Below are 16,290 nucleotides of genomic sequence, written 5' to 3' on the forward strand. Positions count from 1 at the left end.
TTCTATAGTCCTTGCCTAATAGTCTGCCACAATATTTTGTTATTAATCTAGAGGCTTATGCCATCAGAAATTACATTAGATGAGAACTTTGGTTGGAAATAGTTCATTATAATTCTTATTGCCACTTTATTAATTAGGAATAAGAATCACAACTCGAAGAAGCATTTAACTTTGTGGCAAGCAGAGAATGTATGGATTTATACCAGAAAAATGGGAACATTCTCTACCTGAAACTGTAGAAAGTCAGTGTCCAAGGCACATTCAACCACCGAAGTGGGTTTAACTGCAAACTAGTAACACAGAAATGAAATGCCTCTTTATCCTTTAGCATCTCACCACCAAATTCATTATTCAGATCTCCTCCATGCAGGCTCCGCTTAGCTTCAAACTCTGCTTTAACTGCATCAGAAGAAGGTAAGCCAGGGCGTCAAACCCGTGCACTCTGACTCCCTAGGCGCGGGACTCTGTGTATCTCTGCGCACAAGTGCTATTTAGCAGGACGGTGTTGCGGTCCTCTGGCTCCAACCGGCAGCCTTCATCCATCCATCACTCCCTAAAACCGACCGTTCCTCTTGGCTTACTACAGCGTGGACTCAAACCGAATTCAAAGCCGGTTCATCCCAGAAATACAGATGGGCGCCCAGAAGCTATTGGTCCGCAGATACCCGGCGCGGCGACGCTCATCTTCGAAAGCTCTGGATTGATTTCTGAGCTGTGAGTAGCACTGCTAGAGCTCCTATCTACACAAGTTTCATCTTTTGCACCGAATCATCCTTTTGTTCCACTTTCGAGCCTTGGCAAATCCAAATTCAGCGTTTAAGTACTGTCTTCCAGGCAAATTCTATTGCCTTTAAACTTGAAGCGGACTCTCGGAGCCAGTCAAGACCCCCTGGTTCCAAGAGCTACTTGGATGGAGACCTTGGCGGAGCGTCGCTTCCAACGCGGGAGCAAAGGAAGCTCACGCTTTCCCCACCCGGCGCAACTTCGCGTTTGCCACCAGCAGGTCCTAAGGTGCAGAGATTCCCGAATCCCAGGAGGGAAAACACCTGCAGCGATGTTCAGCCTGGTCAGTACTTGGGAAGGCAGAGTGATGCTCTGCAGGTGTGGAGACCTCAGAGTGCACGAAGGCGAACCTGGGTTTAAAAAAAAAAAAAAGGAAAAGTTTACTTTCGGTGATCAATTCCAGCAGCTCAGTCCGGGTAAGACAAACTCGCGCGGGGAGGCTCCTTTCTGTGGAACTGTGAAAGAGAGAACCAGGGGCGCTTCTGACAGCGTTGTCTCTCCAGCGTGCGGTTCCCGGGTTGCGTGCAACCAAGGATCCCTCCAGGCTGTTTTGGGAAGAAAAAGATGGTGGGACAGGGGCTAGCCGGAGACCTGGAGAGCAACTCCTGTTACCAAACCTTGGAAATGGCTGCTAAAGGGGCTGGGTCTCCAGACTCCTAATCCCTCCCCTTTCTCCAGTTGAGCCTTTTACCTGCTACCGTCCAGTTTACAATATAAGCGTAGAACCTAAATTAGCCCAGTTTCAAAAGCTAGGCCTCACAAATTCCTACGAAGCTCCTTCCAAAAAGATCTATGCGAGCTTCAGAAGTTCATAGGGGAAATGCTACATGAGGGAGTGGGCAGGTAAGGGGGAGATGAGAAACGATTATGTCCAGGAAACGATGTCTCGGCTCCTCTATTCGAAGGACCTCGGGGAGCCTCTTGGCTTCCTTGCAAGCAGCAGCTGCCACTTTGCCCCACATTTGAAGGGTCTTAGATGGCCCTGGAGGGTGGAGATACGGACGTGGTTAATCTTTAGTCCGGCCACCTCGAACAGGGTACTGAGACAGTAACTCGCCTCATGAAAAGAACCAGGCGGCCAAGATGCCAGAGAGGGCAGGAGCCTGGGAGGTGGCCGCAAGGATTTGAGGGTTTACAGGGAGGAACTGCCTGCCTGCAGTAATCTCTTAAATAGTGGACAGTGATTGAATCTTCACATCATTTGGATCCTTGGAACACCTGCCCCATTTTGCATCTCTCGACTTCTCTCTCCCTGGTGGCCTGGGGCCGCGGGCGCGGGGCCGGGCGTGCGTCTGTGGCTGTGCGCGCGCGCGAGTGTCTGTGCGTGTGTGCCCGTGTGTGTGTGTGCGCGCGCATCCTCCGCGCCAAGCCCGGGCGCCTGGACCCAGCCGCCGGCCGCCTGCCTGGTGTCCCTCCTGCTCGCCGCCTCCTCACCTGGTACTCGCTGCCTGCCGCCCGCCCAGCCCAGCACGGCCGCCGCCGCCTCCCCTGAAAGTTTCTTCAGAACTGACACCTTTGCGGAGGGCTGCCTGCAGAAATGGGTTTCTGAAGCTGTGCCTTGGAGTGGTTCTTCTTACAGCACCCTCCACCGAATCCCCACCTAATCCGAGCAGAGATTCGCTTTTCTAATTTAAGGGGAGAAAGGTGGCGACGGAGGGGGTGGTATCACCCTGAGAAAGAGAGAAGAGGGGCCACACCTGTGAATATCTGTTTCATTCCTGCCTTGATGCGGGGAACTGACTGATGGGCCTGTCGGGTTAAAGAAGAAAATTAAATATAAAGCCAAGTTGACCGAGGAGAGGCTGGGAGGCTTCTGGAGATTGGGAAGGTTGTCCCCCTCTCCGTCTCCACAAGCGGGAAGATTTGGCGGAGCCTGTCGCGCGAGGGCTTTTTAAACCGCCACCCCCTACTCCTGATCCCTCTAGAAGGGGAAACCGGCTCAGCCGAGGCGGAGCAGTCAAGGAAAACCCTCTGAACTTGTGTGCGTCGTATCCTTGGCTTTGGATTTTAATGATATAAAAGAGAATTAACAGCGTCTCAAGCAAGGTAAGAGGCTGAAAAACCGCTGTCTGAATTGCTAGGAAGAAGAAAAACTTAAAATGCACGTTGGGACTGGGATGGGGAGGGTCAAGCCAAGTTGCGCTCGTCTCTGCCGGCGTCGCCACGCGGTTGCACGAGCCGAACGAATGGCTCGGGGCGGGCAAGTCAAGGGAGTTGCCGCCGGTGCCGCTGGCGCCCAGGTGGGAGGCAGCCAGGCGAAGGCAGCCTGTCCTGACCTTACACTCTGTGGAATCCACTGGAAATAGGCATAGAGCAAGGTTGTCTGTCCAGGCTGATTTACAGCGTGGATGTGTGTGTGTTTCCGGAGAGTTCCCCCTCTCCCCACCCCCGGCCCATTGGTACCGCTGACCCACCCGCTGGTTGCCACAGCGCGCCGTGGGCACTGGAGAACGCCGCTAGGACGTTCGGTGGCAGGTGAGCCCGGCGCAGGTGGGTAGGTGCGTGCGGCGGCAGCATCCGGCGAGCGGATTGAGGCCGGGGGCGCGTGAAGCCCCCCCTGCCGCCTGGCTGGCTTCTCGGCAGCCGGCGTCGAAGCCCGGGCGCTGCGGGGCTGCTGCGGTTCCCTTCGCCTCCGCTAGAGGCTCCCAGCGGGCGCCGCGGCGCGGGTGGGTGTGGGGGCGCCGGGAGGCGGAGGGGCGAACGCGGGGAGCGAGCGTGCCCGCGGGGTGGCGGAGCGGGCGCTGCAGGGGGAGGCGAGGCGAGGCGAGCCCGGCCGGGGCGGTGGGACGGGAGCCGGAGTCCCGGCGCGACTCCCGGCTGCGCGCAGAGCTGCGGGGACGCGGGTCCGAATCTGGGCTGTGCTCCGGAAGGCTGTGCCCGAGCCGGAGCCACTTCGGGGCAGGAGGCGATCCTGGCTCCGCGCCCTAAGGGCAGTCCCGGGAGGTAAGTCCTTCTCCACTCTCCTTTCGCGCCTCCTGGGTTCTCTTTCCATTCTCAGCCGGATACCCAAGATGGGAGCGAGTGGAGGATGCGGTTCTGTGCGGTCTGTATCTAAAGGTGCCTTTGAGTCTTCCTCCGTGGAGCCCCGTGGGAGGTATTTTCGAACTAATTCTTAATTTTTCCGGCCTTCCCTAAATGTTTGGCTGCTTTAAGGGAAGTTTCCTGACGAGATGGCCAGGTGGCTGGTCTGTGGATCAGGCTGCTCCGAGGTGAGCGAGGACCCGCGGTGCTCCCCTGAGCCGCAGTGGACGGGAGTGCGCGCCTCGAGGGGTGGGGTGTGGTGGAAAAGGGAGTACCACACCCTCTTCTTTTCCTCCCCTTTTCTTTGCACCTGATGGTGAAGTCTCACCATCTAGCATTTAACTGATTTTCTTTTCCTAAGAGATTGGCTCTGAGAACGGAGCAAAGCTGCTGATAAGACTTGGAGAGAGCGAGAGAGAGAGAGAGAGAGAGATAAGGGTGAGGAGGAAGTCAGGGCGAGAACATCAGGAGCGGAAGAAGGGTGAAGTTAAGCTTGTGTGCCTGAGGTGGGTTGGGGGTGGGGGCGGTGCTGGGAAATGGCCTTGAAGTTCAGATGATTTAATGAAGTCTGATTCATTTCACATTTCACACTGTCTTTGACAAAATCCTTGCTTAAGCCACTAACAGAAATCGCTTCTACTAGCTACTGCCTTGGGCACGGTGGGTGCTGAATATGTGTGATGATTGTGCTTAAGCTAAAAAAAAAAAAAAAAAGTGAGTAGTGTGATTGTGTGCGCTTGGCGTGATTACACCATGTCTGTCAGGCAGCTGGCAACGTATGTATTTTTCAGTGTGCGGTTTTGTATTCGTGCATACCATACGTGGTCATTTTACACTCAGCAGTGCAATTTCAGAGTCCTTTAAAGGTGGCTTTTAACAAACCCGACTTGTGATATTAACCCTCTTGCAGAATAATCCTGAAGGAAGACCAAAAAAAAAAAAAATGATGGGAGGGTGTGGAATATTCTGGGAATACTAAATAAAAGCAGAGGTCCAGTATTTATAAATACTGGGCCACATACTGAAAGAGTGAACATTTTTTTTTTTTCAAAAATGAGAAGCAGTGGTTAAAAGGAGGAGAATATTCTTCAGTGTACTATCATCCCATCACCCAGGAGTGTGGATTACTTACCATATAGTGAGCGTGTGAAGCAGGAAAAATGAAGCCCTTTCTGCTGGAAGTGTTTTCGTGAGATACAGTCAGGTATTTTAAGAATTGGAATGGGATGGGTTGCCTATTGATGATAACTGAAGTAGTTCGGTTACCACTTATGTGTAAGGCATCTATTATTTTTTATTAAGGTAACTATGTAAGTTAATATTATATAATAAGTGTAATTGAAGTGGAACAGACCAATGTATTCATGTTTTTCATTCCAGAATAACATATAGCATGATCTCAGGGAAGATTTATTTAAAGTTTGTCATTCATGTATTACATGGATGGAGCTCTGTGTCGAAGGCAAGAATGAATGTCTTGCTGAAATCTCGAAGAAAGATGGTTTATGTTCTTAAGATAATACTCTCTTAGAAATTTTATTATGTGACAGAATAGTAGTTACTCATCTAAATGCAGTTATCTGCATGTTTAGACACAGATTATGTATTTGTTGAATTGAGTTAATGAAGACAAATACATAAAAGGGCTTAGTTTTCTTTATGAAAGAAGCTGAAACCAGAGGAAGACCTGGTAGCATTAGGAATCTGTGTATATGGTGCTCAAGAGACACTGTATTTCTTGACAATGAATTGAATCAAAGTAGTGAGGCTGGTTTGTAACCTCAAATTCAGTTATAGAACTCCATCTCTAAAGATTTTTCTCTGTCTCATAAATGTGATTTTAAAAGAGTTAGAACATTGACGTGTTCCTGGAATGCTGTGGACCTGAGAATTGTTTGAGTCCTCTGAAACTTCATGTCAAGAATAAGGAGTGATAGGCTGTTGTCACAAATTAATTGGCTTGATGCTTCAATTAAAAACTGATTATTATCTGGCTCTGGTTGTCATTATGGTTGATTTCATTTGGTCTCCAGATATTCTCTGAAAGGACTCTAGGTGGAAATGTTTTCCTGTAGTACAAGGATAGGAGGTCACTGTATGCAAAAGGTTTGTCAGTTTCTAACTCTCCAGTTTAGTTGCATTTTTTATAAGGCAGGAGCCTATATTGACAAAAAAATGTTTTGGGGATTTTCATAATTTTCATAAATATTTCCTCATTTTCATAGCCCTCAACTTTCGGTACTCCATTTATAATTTTGATGAGAGAGTAACATCACCAGGCCCCTTTCTTTTATGGCTTGGGGGCTGTTTAGTTAAGAACTTTAAGAACTATTTAATGATAAAAGATCACATTTCCTGAAAGAAAATCAATGGAGCTTAAAATATGTGTGATAAGGAAATGAAAGAATAAGAGGGACAGGTTACATAGTAGACAAAAGGTTTACTGATCTGCATGTACCTCCGATTTCTTCTTTTAGCAACCATTTTTGTTTAAAGAAAAAAAACATTTTTTGCTAGTACTCCCTCCCTCCTTCCCTCCCTCTGCCTTCCTTTTTCCCTCCCTCTCCCTCCTTCCTTACTTGCTTTCATTATTTCATTTTCTCTCTTTTGGTTAAAATATTTGCTTCTGAAAAAATCCATACCGATTTATAGTTATTTCACAGTTATTGGTTCATACTTTTTGTGTAAGTGGGAGGTAGTTTTAAAATACTGATTGTTCCATTATTTAAATTTTTTCATGGAGGAAAACCATGAACTGTGGGGTTGATTCTTTTGGGAGTACAGATCATCAGTTGATTATTATCTCTTATGTCTGTTTGTCTCTTGGGTCTGGTTGCAACTCCACTGATTCTGTTTCTGGGAAATGTACAAGCTTGGAAAGTGATTACCTGGGATGGATGTACTGTCTTGAAATATGGTGCATTTTTGCTTTGAGTGCCTTATTTCCATGTGCTTATTGCCCAGTGTAATCAAGTCTGAAATATTCTCAGTAAGCAAATAGTTGAGCCACACTTGTAAACCTGCTCAGAAATTAGTAATCCAAACAGTAAGGTCCTATAGCACAAGGGTCTATATTCAGTATCCTGTCATAAATCATAATGGTAAAGAATATACAAAATAATATATATTATTTAATATTCACTAATATATCTATGTTTAAATATATTTATGAATATTATGAATATACATTTATATGCATATATATTATTCAGTTCAGTTCCATTGCTCAGTTGTGCCCCACTCTTTGCGACCTCATGAACCTCAGTATGCCAGGCCTCCCTGTCAGTCACCAACTGCCTGAGTCTACCCAAACCCGTGTCCATTGAGTCGGTGATGCCATCCAACCATCTCATCCTCTGTCGTCCCCTTCTCCTCCTGCCCTTAATCTTTCCCAGCATCAGGGTCTTTTCAAATGAGTCCGCTCTTTGTATCAGGTGGCCAGAGTACTGGAGCTTCCACTTCAACATTAGTCCTTCCAATGAACACCCAGGACTGATCTCCTTTAGGATGGACTGGTTGGATCTCCTTGCAGTCCAAGGGACTCTGAAGAGTCTTCTCCAACACCACAGTTCAAAAGCATCAATTCTTCGGTGCTCAGCTTTCTTCACAGTCCAACTCTCACATCCATACATGACCACTGGAAAAACCATAGCCTTGACTAGACGGACCTTTGTTGGCAAAGTAATGTCTCTGCTTTTTAATATGTTGTCTAGGTTGGTCATAACTTTTCTTCCAAGGAGTAAGTGTCTTTTAATTTCATGGCTGCAATCACCATCTGCAGTGATTTTGAAGCCCATAAAAATAAAGTCAGCCACTGTTTCCACTGTTTCCCCACCTATTTTTCATGGAGTAATGGGACCAGATGCCATGATCTTCGTTTTCTGAATGTTGAGCTTTAAGCCAACTCTTTCACTCTCCTCTTTTACTTTCATCAAGAGGGTCTTTAGTTCTTCTTCACTTTCTGCCATAAATGTGTAGTCATCTGCATGACTGAGGTTATTAATATTTCTCCTGGCAATCTTTATTCCAGCTTGTGCTTCCTCCAGCCCAGCCTTTCACATGATGTACTCTGCCTATAAGTTAATAAGCAGGGTGACAATATAGAGCCTTGACATACTCCTTTTCCTATTTGGAACCAATCTGTTGTTCCATGTCCAATATAACTGAGTCACTTTGCTGTACAGGAGAAATTAATACATTGTAAATCAACTATACATAAAAAAATAGTAATTCATTTTAGGAAGGCCTTAACTCCATCTAAGTCTTTAGTAAATGTAACTATTTTTATTTAAGTGTCACTCAGCGAATACAATTGCTAAATGGATTTGAAATGTCCTCAGAGAGAAAAATCTACTAACAATCTCCCAAGAGAAACTAACTTGAGTGCCAGCAGGAGGCAGTGTCAATAAGTAGAAGTACAGGACTTGGAATCGGAAGACTTGAATTCTACTTCTGTCTCTTATGACTAATGTGTCACTTTTGAAAAGCTCTCTTATTTATCTAAGGCTCAGTGTTGAATTCAGTAAAGTGGGGAAATTTAATATCTACCTACTCTATCCTTGGGTTTAAAACCTGACTACACCTAGGTTTAAGCTTTGGAAAAAGAAACAAAAAAAAACTTTCAGGTGCTAAGTAAATGTCAGGCATTGTAACACTTGATATGGAGGTAAATGAAATGATGTATTTGAAGAATACCTGGAAAACTTCCACGTGTGCTGTGTCCTGTGCTCACTGGTGTCCGTCTCTGTGACCCCTACAGTCCTGGCAGGACTGTAGCCCTCCAGGCTCCTCTGTCCATGGGATTTTCCAGGCAAAGATTACTGGAGTGGGTTGCCATTTCCTCCTCCAGGGACTCTTCCTGACCCAGGATTTGAACCCCTGTCTACCTGTGTCTCCTGCATTGCAGGTGGATTCTTTATCACTGAGCCATCAGGGAAGCCCTTGCAACTTTCATAATGAAGCATAAATTTTTATATGTCTTTGATGAGAAGATTTTTTTTTTTTCTGGAGGACGTATTAGCTAGTGTTTTGAAAGTAAAAATTAAATTTATGTATACATATTTTAGATGATTTTCTCAAAGTTATCATTAATATGGCACAAACTGGCAACTTCCCTAGTGTTCCCGTGGTTGACTCCCCCTCTTCAGGCAGGAGTTGTGGGTTCAATCCCAGGTCTGGGAACTCAGATCCCACACATAGGGGGGTGCAGCCAAAACTTAAAAATATGGTACAAACACTGTGATGCTTACTGTTTAAGAATAGAATAAAAGGAAGAAAAGTCAGGTATTTTTGAATAGTAAAGTTTAAATGGAGTCCCTGTATTTTTGTTTTGTTTTTAGCGTTCTCTATTTCTGAATTTTTCTTCTTCTTGTGTTTAATTTACATAGTAGCAATTGTCTTTGTTTTCCCTAGGTCAGTTACCCAGTTTTTCTGAACTCAACTGTGAGGTCAATTACCCAATTTCTGTGAAAGCTTTAAAAATATTTAGCTTTTGAAATGTTAAATCGTTGGTTTGATTTGTGCAGTGGGACCCAAAACTACTATAATACCTTAGTTTTTACAATGGAATTTACCCAGAAATGCTGATAGTCCATTAGTCCTATTTTATTTTAGTGATTTAAATGCTAATTGTATTGTTTATAGGTTATTTTCACCAGTTGAATTAGTAAGGACGTAGATTGTAGATATTAAATGATTCATTGACTTGAATAAAACTTTAAAAGCCCACAGAAATAATTATGTGCCCTTTTGATAAAATATGAGACCTGCTAGGATAAAATATGAATAAATTTTGTGGCTTTTGTAAATGTGTTCAGCAGTTAATGTAAGAACAGCTCATCTTTCCGGGTCACAAAGATAAGTCAAATACCATTTCCTTCCTTTGAATTTTAGTGTCATTGTCAATATAAACTATGAATGTATTTCTCTAATAATATTAGTAAGTCTAAATGCAAACCTTGGAACTTGGACTTGGAAACAAATTATCTTTTGCAGGTATAATAGAACATAATAGCAGATTGTCTCTAAAGAGAGAATTGTTGTCTTTACAAAAGTCATAACCAAATTTTAGTGTAACAGAAATAAATGGAAAAATCTAAGATTCCTAGCACATTTCAATTTCTAGGTGTAGCACTAGAGAGTTTTTGAAATGGATTCTAAATTGGACTGCATAAGAGGATTTTGTGTCTTCATACTATCCCATTCTATAATAATGTAACCATGGTTAGCTGCAAGATATCTATCTAGTAGCCAGCATGAAGGGAAATAATTAGCATAAAAACTGTATTGCTCCTGGTGTACCAGGGGACGCAAAAACAGTGCCTTGTGATAAATGTTGATTTTTGAAATGTGGGGCTTCATTTATCAAAGGGAAATAACCTTTATCTTCTTAGCTATTGTTTTTACTCGACTTTTCTATAATAATAACTATTTGTATATATGATAATACATTAAATAGATTATATGTTTTGTATATATATCTATATACCTTATATACTATATGCTTTATACATTATACTTTATATATATATACTACACAATATATATACTCTATATCATAGATATTCTATACTATCAGTCTATAAAGCAGTCTTTAGACCATGCGAAGATATGTCTTTGACTGTCACCCATTGGTTGAGCATATGATGATGGATTGCAGATAGCTTCTCTGTAAGATTTGCCTTCAATTTTATTTGCAGGTAAATACTAAAACCCTAGCTTTGGTCTTAATTATGTAAATTCATATGAATTAACACTCAGATATTTACTGATGTTAAAGTGATTTTTACTATAATAGGATATGATAATGTATGTGAATAGGTCTTTGTTCTGAAGAATCTTGTGATCTTGTTAAACAGAGAAGGCAAAAGTGGGTGGCAATCTAACAATAAGAAAAGAATAATTTATCAACTTAGTCAGAATTTTTTGTTAAATATCTGTTGTTTGCAAGACTTTGCACAGTAACAATGCTAGAGTTGTGTTACCAGGCACTTCAAAATAGGGTGAAGTGAGAGTGGCCTGGGAAGAATTCATAAAAGGGGAGTAAATTGGTCTAAGTAGAATATAAATGCGGAGAAGGCAATGGCACCCCACTCCAGTACTCTTGCCTGGAAAATCCCATGGACGGAGGAGCCTGGTAGGCGGCAGTCCATGGGGTCGCTAAGAGTCGGAAAGGACTGAGTGACTTCACTTTCACTTTTCAGTTTCATGCATTGGAGAAAGAAATGGCAATCCACTCCAGTGTTCTTGCCTGGAGAATCCCAAGGACGGGGGAGCCTGGTGGGCTGCCGTCTATGGGGTCACACAGAGTCGGACACAACTGAAGCGACTTAGCAGCAGCAGAATATAAATGTACGATAGATGTATAATGTCACTAAGAATCGAAGTAATGCAAATTAATACAAGAGTGAGATAGTCTTGCTAATGAGTTGGGACAAAAGATGAAGCACTGATACATTCCATTTGTTGTTAATGAAGTTGGGAAATAGAGCTTCGTATAGGTAATTGGAGATATTATAAACTGGTTTACCCCAGGTGGCTCAGTGGTAAGGAATCCGCCTGCCAATGCAGGAGATGCAGGTTTGATTCCTGGATTGAAAAGATCCCCTGGAGAAGGAAATGACAGCCCACTCCAGAACTTTTGCCTGGAGATCCGCTGTACAGAGGATCCTGGTGGGCTGCAGTCCATGGGATTGCAGAGTCAGACACAACTGAGCAAGCAAGCAAGCACACATTACCCCCCTAAGGGGGTGAAATTTAAATACCTATTATATTAAAAATGTTCATAATAGTTGGCTTTGAAGGCCCTCTTCTAAGAATGTATCCTCAAAAATGCTGTCATGAATTTGTAACAATATATTATATACATACAATAAGAAATGTATAACCTGAATGGCTTCAAAACTTTAAAAAAATTGTTTTTATAGTTAAAGTCTTTCTGTACCAAGTCACCTGGTGAATAGGTGAATAGTCATCTGGTGAATAGACAAAATGAACTGTAGCCATGCCACAGAATAATATTCAGCAATAAAAAGGGATGGAATACCAATGCATGTTACAGCAGAGATAAACTTCAAATACATTATCTTGAATGAAACCAGACAGACACAAAAGACTACATTGATGCTTCTGTCTATATAAAGTATCTAGAAAAGCAAATCTACTGAATTCAAAAGTGGATTGGTATTTTCCTGACACTGGAAGTGGAGATGGTGAAAGTGAAAGTGTTAGCTGCTCAGTCCTGTGTGACTCTTTGCAACCCCATGGACTGTAGCCATGGGGTAACTCTGTCCATGGAATTCTCCAAGCAAGAATATTGGAGTGAGTTGTCATTCCCTTCTCCAGGGGATCTTATTTACCCAGGATCTTATTGACTGCAGGTAGACGCTACCATCTGAGCCACCAGAGAAGTCCTAGGAGCAACCAGGAAACACCGCAGAATGGATCTTTCAGGGTCATGCAGCTGTCTCATAACTGGATTGTCATGATGGTTGCATAAATCTGTAAATTTACTAAAAATCATTGAGTCACTCACATAAAATGAGTACCTTCAATGGTATATAAGTTGTATCTCAATATGGCTGTTAAAGAATATCTGTAATTCAAAACTAATACTTCAGAGGCTCTTAACAAAGTAAACCTCAGCAACAGATCACTAATAAAATCTGAACATTTAAGGAAGGAGTAATGCCGATTCTACACAATCTTTCCCAGAAAATTACAGATGGAGGAACACTTTCCAACTTAGATTCTAAGAGACCAACATCACACTGATACCAATATCATGAAAAGACATTATAGAAAAGAAAGCTACAGACCAATATCCTTCATGAACATAAATATAAATAGTATTAACGAAACTTTACACCAGATTATGAGAAGGGTTCATCTCCAAAATACAATGTTGGTTTAACATTAGAAAATCAATCACTATAGTATACCATATTAATAGAGTAAAAAAAGAAACATAAAGTTATATGATCATTTCAATATATGCTACAAGAAGTTTTTGACAAAATCTAGCACTTAATAAAATTTCCTATCAAATATTGAGATATAAGGGACAGTCAACTTCAATACAGTGCATCTCCAATAAGCCTATGGCTGATATGATACTTAATGGTGAAAGACCAGATGCTTTTCTACTAATCTTGAAAGCAAGGCAAGAATGTCTGCTCTCATTTCTACCCAACATAATGGAAATTCTAGGCACCAAGTGAAACAAGAAAAAGACTCCAAAAGGTGGACAGTTTGTAAAGGAAGAAGCAAAACTCTTGAAATGCATACTTATTGAAGAATTGAAAAAACATCCATATATTCCCTAGGAACATAGTTATATAAACTTTGAATTGCTCCTACAATGAATTCTACATTGCGTGTTGAGCAAGAAGGTAGATGGAATGTTACAGATCTTTATAGTGAGATCTTCAAGATACATTGTTGAGAAAATGTGAGTGTAATAGAACAATACTTGGTCAGTGATTGACTGATTAATTTAACAGGTACTTTTTATATACTTCCTCTGTTTTAAGCACTGGTGTGCTGCTGCTAAGTCGCTTCAGTCATAGGCCGTGGCTAATAACATTGTCTGTATAAAGGGGACAAATAAAATCTTACTTTTGATAGTAAGGTAATCTTACTTTTCCATATTGCAGGCCAATATGGAAAATAACATATAAGACAGAGTAAGAAACTAAATATTTCATGAAAATTTGTGTTCTATGCATTTGGAAACTAAGCAGAATGTCACAGATTTACCTATGAGGGTTGGAGGAGGGACAGGAAAATTTCTCCAAGATGTGTATGGTACCTAGTGAACACTTAGTACAGAACTTGTAAAATAATAGACTAATCCATAGTGTTCTTTCCTACTTCACTTTATTTCTCTTCATATCTAATAACTCATGTATCCATCATCTGAGGAATACATACTATACATTGCTATCATCTGTATCATTTTCATTTCCCCTGTATTGTTACATTCTTTACTGTCTTGGAATAATTTCCTTATCAACAGCATTTTTGAGCACCTACTATGAATAAATGCATCATATGCAGTGCTAGGGATACATTGTTGCTTAAGGGCATATCCTCATTCATTTCTCTAATTGAAGCCCTTTTCTACATAAATGATTTTAAATGTTTTTTCATTTTTTATGATTATAGAAGTAAAACATTCACATCATAAATAATTGAATGTTACAGAAACACATAATTTACAGGGTGAAAGAGCTTCCTGGAACTCTCTTTTACCCAAGGTTTTGACAAAGTCCGAAGGTGCCTTGTAGAAGAAATGAGAGAAGAGGGAGGCTGTGTGTTGTGTGGGTGAGAGACAAGAGGATTAAGTGGTTAGAGACTAGAATAAGCTTGAGAACATAGATATCAAATGGAAATTTTTCAAGCATGATGTTGTACAATTAGCCCTTGGTTGTACAATTAGCACTAGGTTTGCACTGAATTGGTCCACTTATGTGCAGATATTCTTCAGTAGTAAACTCTGCAGTTCTGTACTATCCAAGGTTGGTTGAACCTTCATCCACAGAAGCAGAACTGAGGATACTGAGTCCATGAATATGGAAGAACTGTTGATACAGGGGGCTGACTGTAAGCTGTGCATGTTCTCAACTGCACAGAGGATGGGTGCTCCCAACCCTCTAGGTGTTGAAGGGTCAGTACTGTGTACAAGGTCCTGCTTCTGCTGACCAAAATCACACAAGTCTTAGTAACTGGAATGTGATTGGATTCCTGGGAGAGGTTGATAACAGCTTGTTTTTGTGTCAGAGGTGGGGCAGCAATGCAGATAAGCCACCATGTGTGGACAACAGTATACTAGCAGATATATGCATTTCAGATGCCCCTCCCTCGGATTTTTCCATCAGTGGCTTTAACTGTCTCATCCATTTATTCATGTATTGGATATATGCCTTCCAATCTATCCCTTCCAAGTAATTGTTTAACATATCCTTAAGATCTAGGGCTCACAACAGGTTATCTTGCCTTTCTGTACATGACTTTTAATTGATATTTTTCATTACTTTTCATAAAACTCATTCTAATTAACTGGTACAGATGGATGACACTCCATCGCCCTTTTTTCTTAAAGAACTTTTTAAATGAAATTACTGAAAAGCATTTTAGAACATATGCGTATATTAGTGATCTTATTTTTGTAGGTGCCAAAATTAGGAAGGAAGCACTTCTGGTTGGTTCTGTATTCAGGACTCTCACAGGGTACTGTATAACTCTGAATAAAATATAGAGTATCTTTGTCAGAGAAACCGTATAAATCACCATTGGAACAAAGTGCATTTTGTCAGTCATTATTCTTGAAAATATTTATAAATAAAATTGATGAAATAATGTGAAATAGGAAATGAAATAAATTCTGTTTGTGTTTGTAGGTGCTTATATAGCCTAGACAAATACTTAGGTCTTGGTGATTGTTGAGAAGAGGTACATTGGACTGTCCTATGGGATGTGGAGCTTCTGCTCCTGTTTGTCCATATGTGGGAGCAGTGACTGTCGATTTTGTGGAGGAATTAGGGGAACAAAGATTAAAGTGTTTCCATCTGGTTCAGTAAGGAAGATTCGGTGATTATGTTAATGTAAATTTCAGGGGAGGATGTGTAGTTTGATGCAATAGAAATTAATGATGCAAAATTATAGCTTTAGAATATGGACAGTAGTCAAATGTTTTGTCACTAGTAATGGTGCAAAACTATGGAGAAGTTATTTGCATTTTGGAAGGTGCTTGTCATCCATCTTTCCATTTAGCTGTCCTTGTGGGAGAAGAGAGAGTAGCTAGATATCCAGTGTACTAATCGTTTTATAAGAATGAAGGGCTAATGAATTTAAGAATTCATACTGAGTTCTGATATGTTGGAAACGATATTTAAAAGTAAAATAATGTAGTGCTGTGCTGTGCTTAGTCCATCAGTCGTGTCTGATTCTTTGCGATCCCATTGACTGTCGCCTCCTAGGCTCCTCTGTCCATGGGATTATCCAGGCAAGTATACTGGAATGAGTTGCCATGCCCTCCTCCAGGTAAATTATATAGTACTTACTGATAAAACCTTTCCATTTTTTATATATCTCCCTACATTTGCACATAGGGATCCCTCCAACTGAAACTAAGCAGAATATCTGGACAAGCTCCTATTTGTCCTTTAAAACTAGCCTTGTGTCTTACTCTCAATAAACCATTCCAGAAACTCTGGAAAACATGTAATCTCTAAATTTACTAACTTACATTATTATATGTATTTTTAAAATATTACTTTTATTCACTCTCCAGTGTATCTTTTCAAATCATGTGGTTCGTGAGGGTAAAAATTATATTCATCATTGTTTTTTAAAAATAATCTAGAATATAGTCAGTTCTTATTGAATATTTTTGGAATGAATTGAAATGTGATTTTATAATACTTAGAAAGTTTTAATATATCCAAATCCAAAACTTTCATAAGGCAGATAGCATGCAATGAACAA

The 16,290-nt window shown here is 41.5% G+C and overlaps 1 protein-coding gene across 10 annotated transcripts in view; it reads left to right on the forward strand.

The window, feature by feature from the left end:
* Positions 1-2,741: 2,741 nt before the first annotated feature.
* LINGO2 (leucine rich repeat and Ig domain containing 2) overlaps positions 2,742-16,290 on the forward strand; it is a 1,446,924-nt gene continuing 1,433,375 nt past the window's right edge. For 4 of the 10 annotated variants that reach the window (XM_061425097.1, XM_061425100.1, XM_061425093.1 and 1 more), the window contains exon 1: positions 3,136-3,726. The gene's annotated coding sequence lies outside the window, so the exon portion shown is untranslated. Of the gene's footprint in view, positions 2,830-3,135; positions 3,727-16,290 lie in introns of those variants that run through there. The other 6 variants (XM_061425094.1, XM_061425103.1, XM_061425099.1 and 3 more) reach the window with 3 other exon arrangements.

Source organism: Bos javanicus, chromosome 8 (genome assembly GCF_032452875.1).
Source record: "Bos javanicus breed banteng chromosome 8, ARS-OSU_banteng_1.0, whole genome shotgun sequence".
Lineage (NCBI taxonomy): Eukaryota > Metazoa > Chordata > Mammalia > Artiodactyla > Bovidae > Bos > Bos javanicus.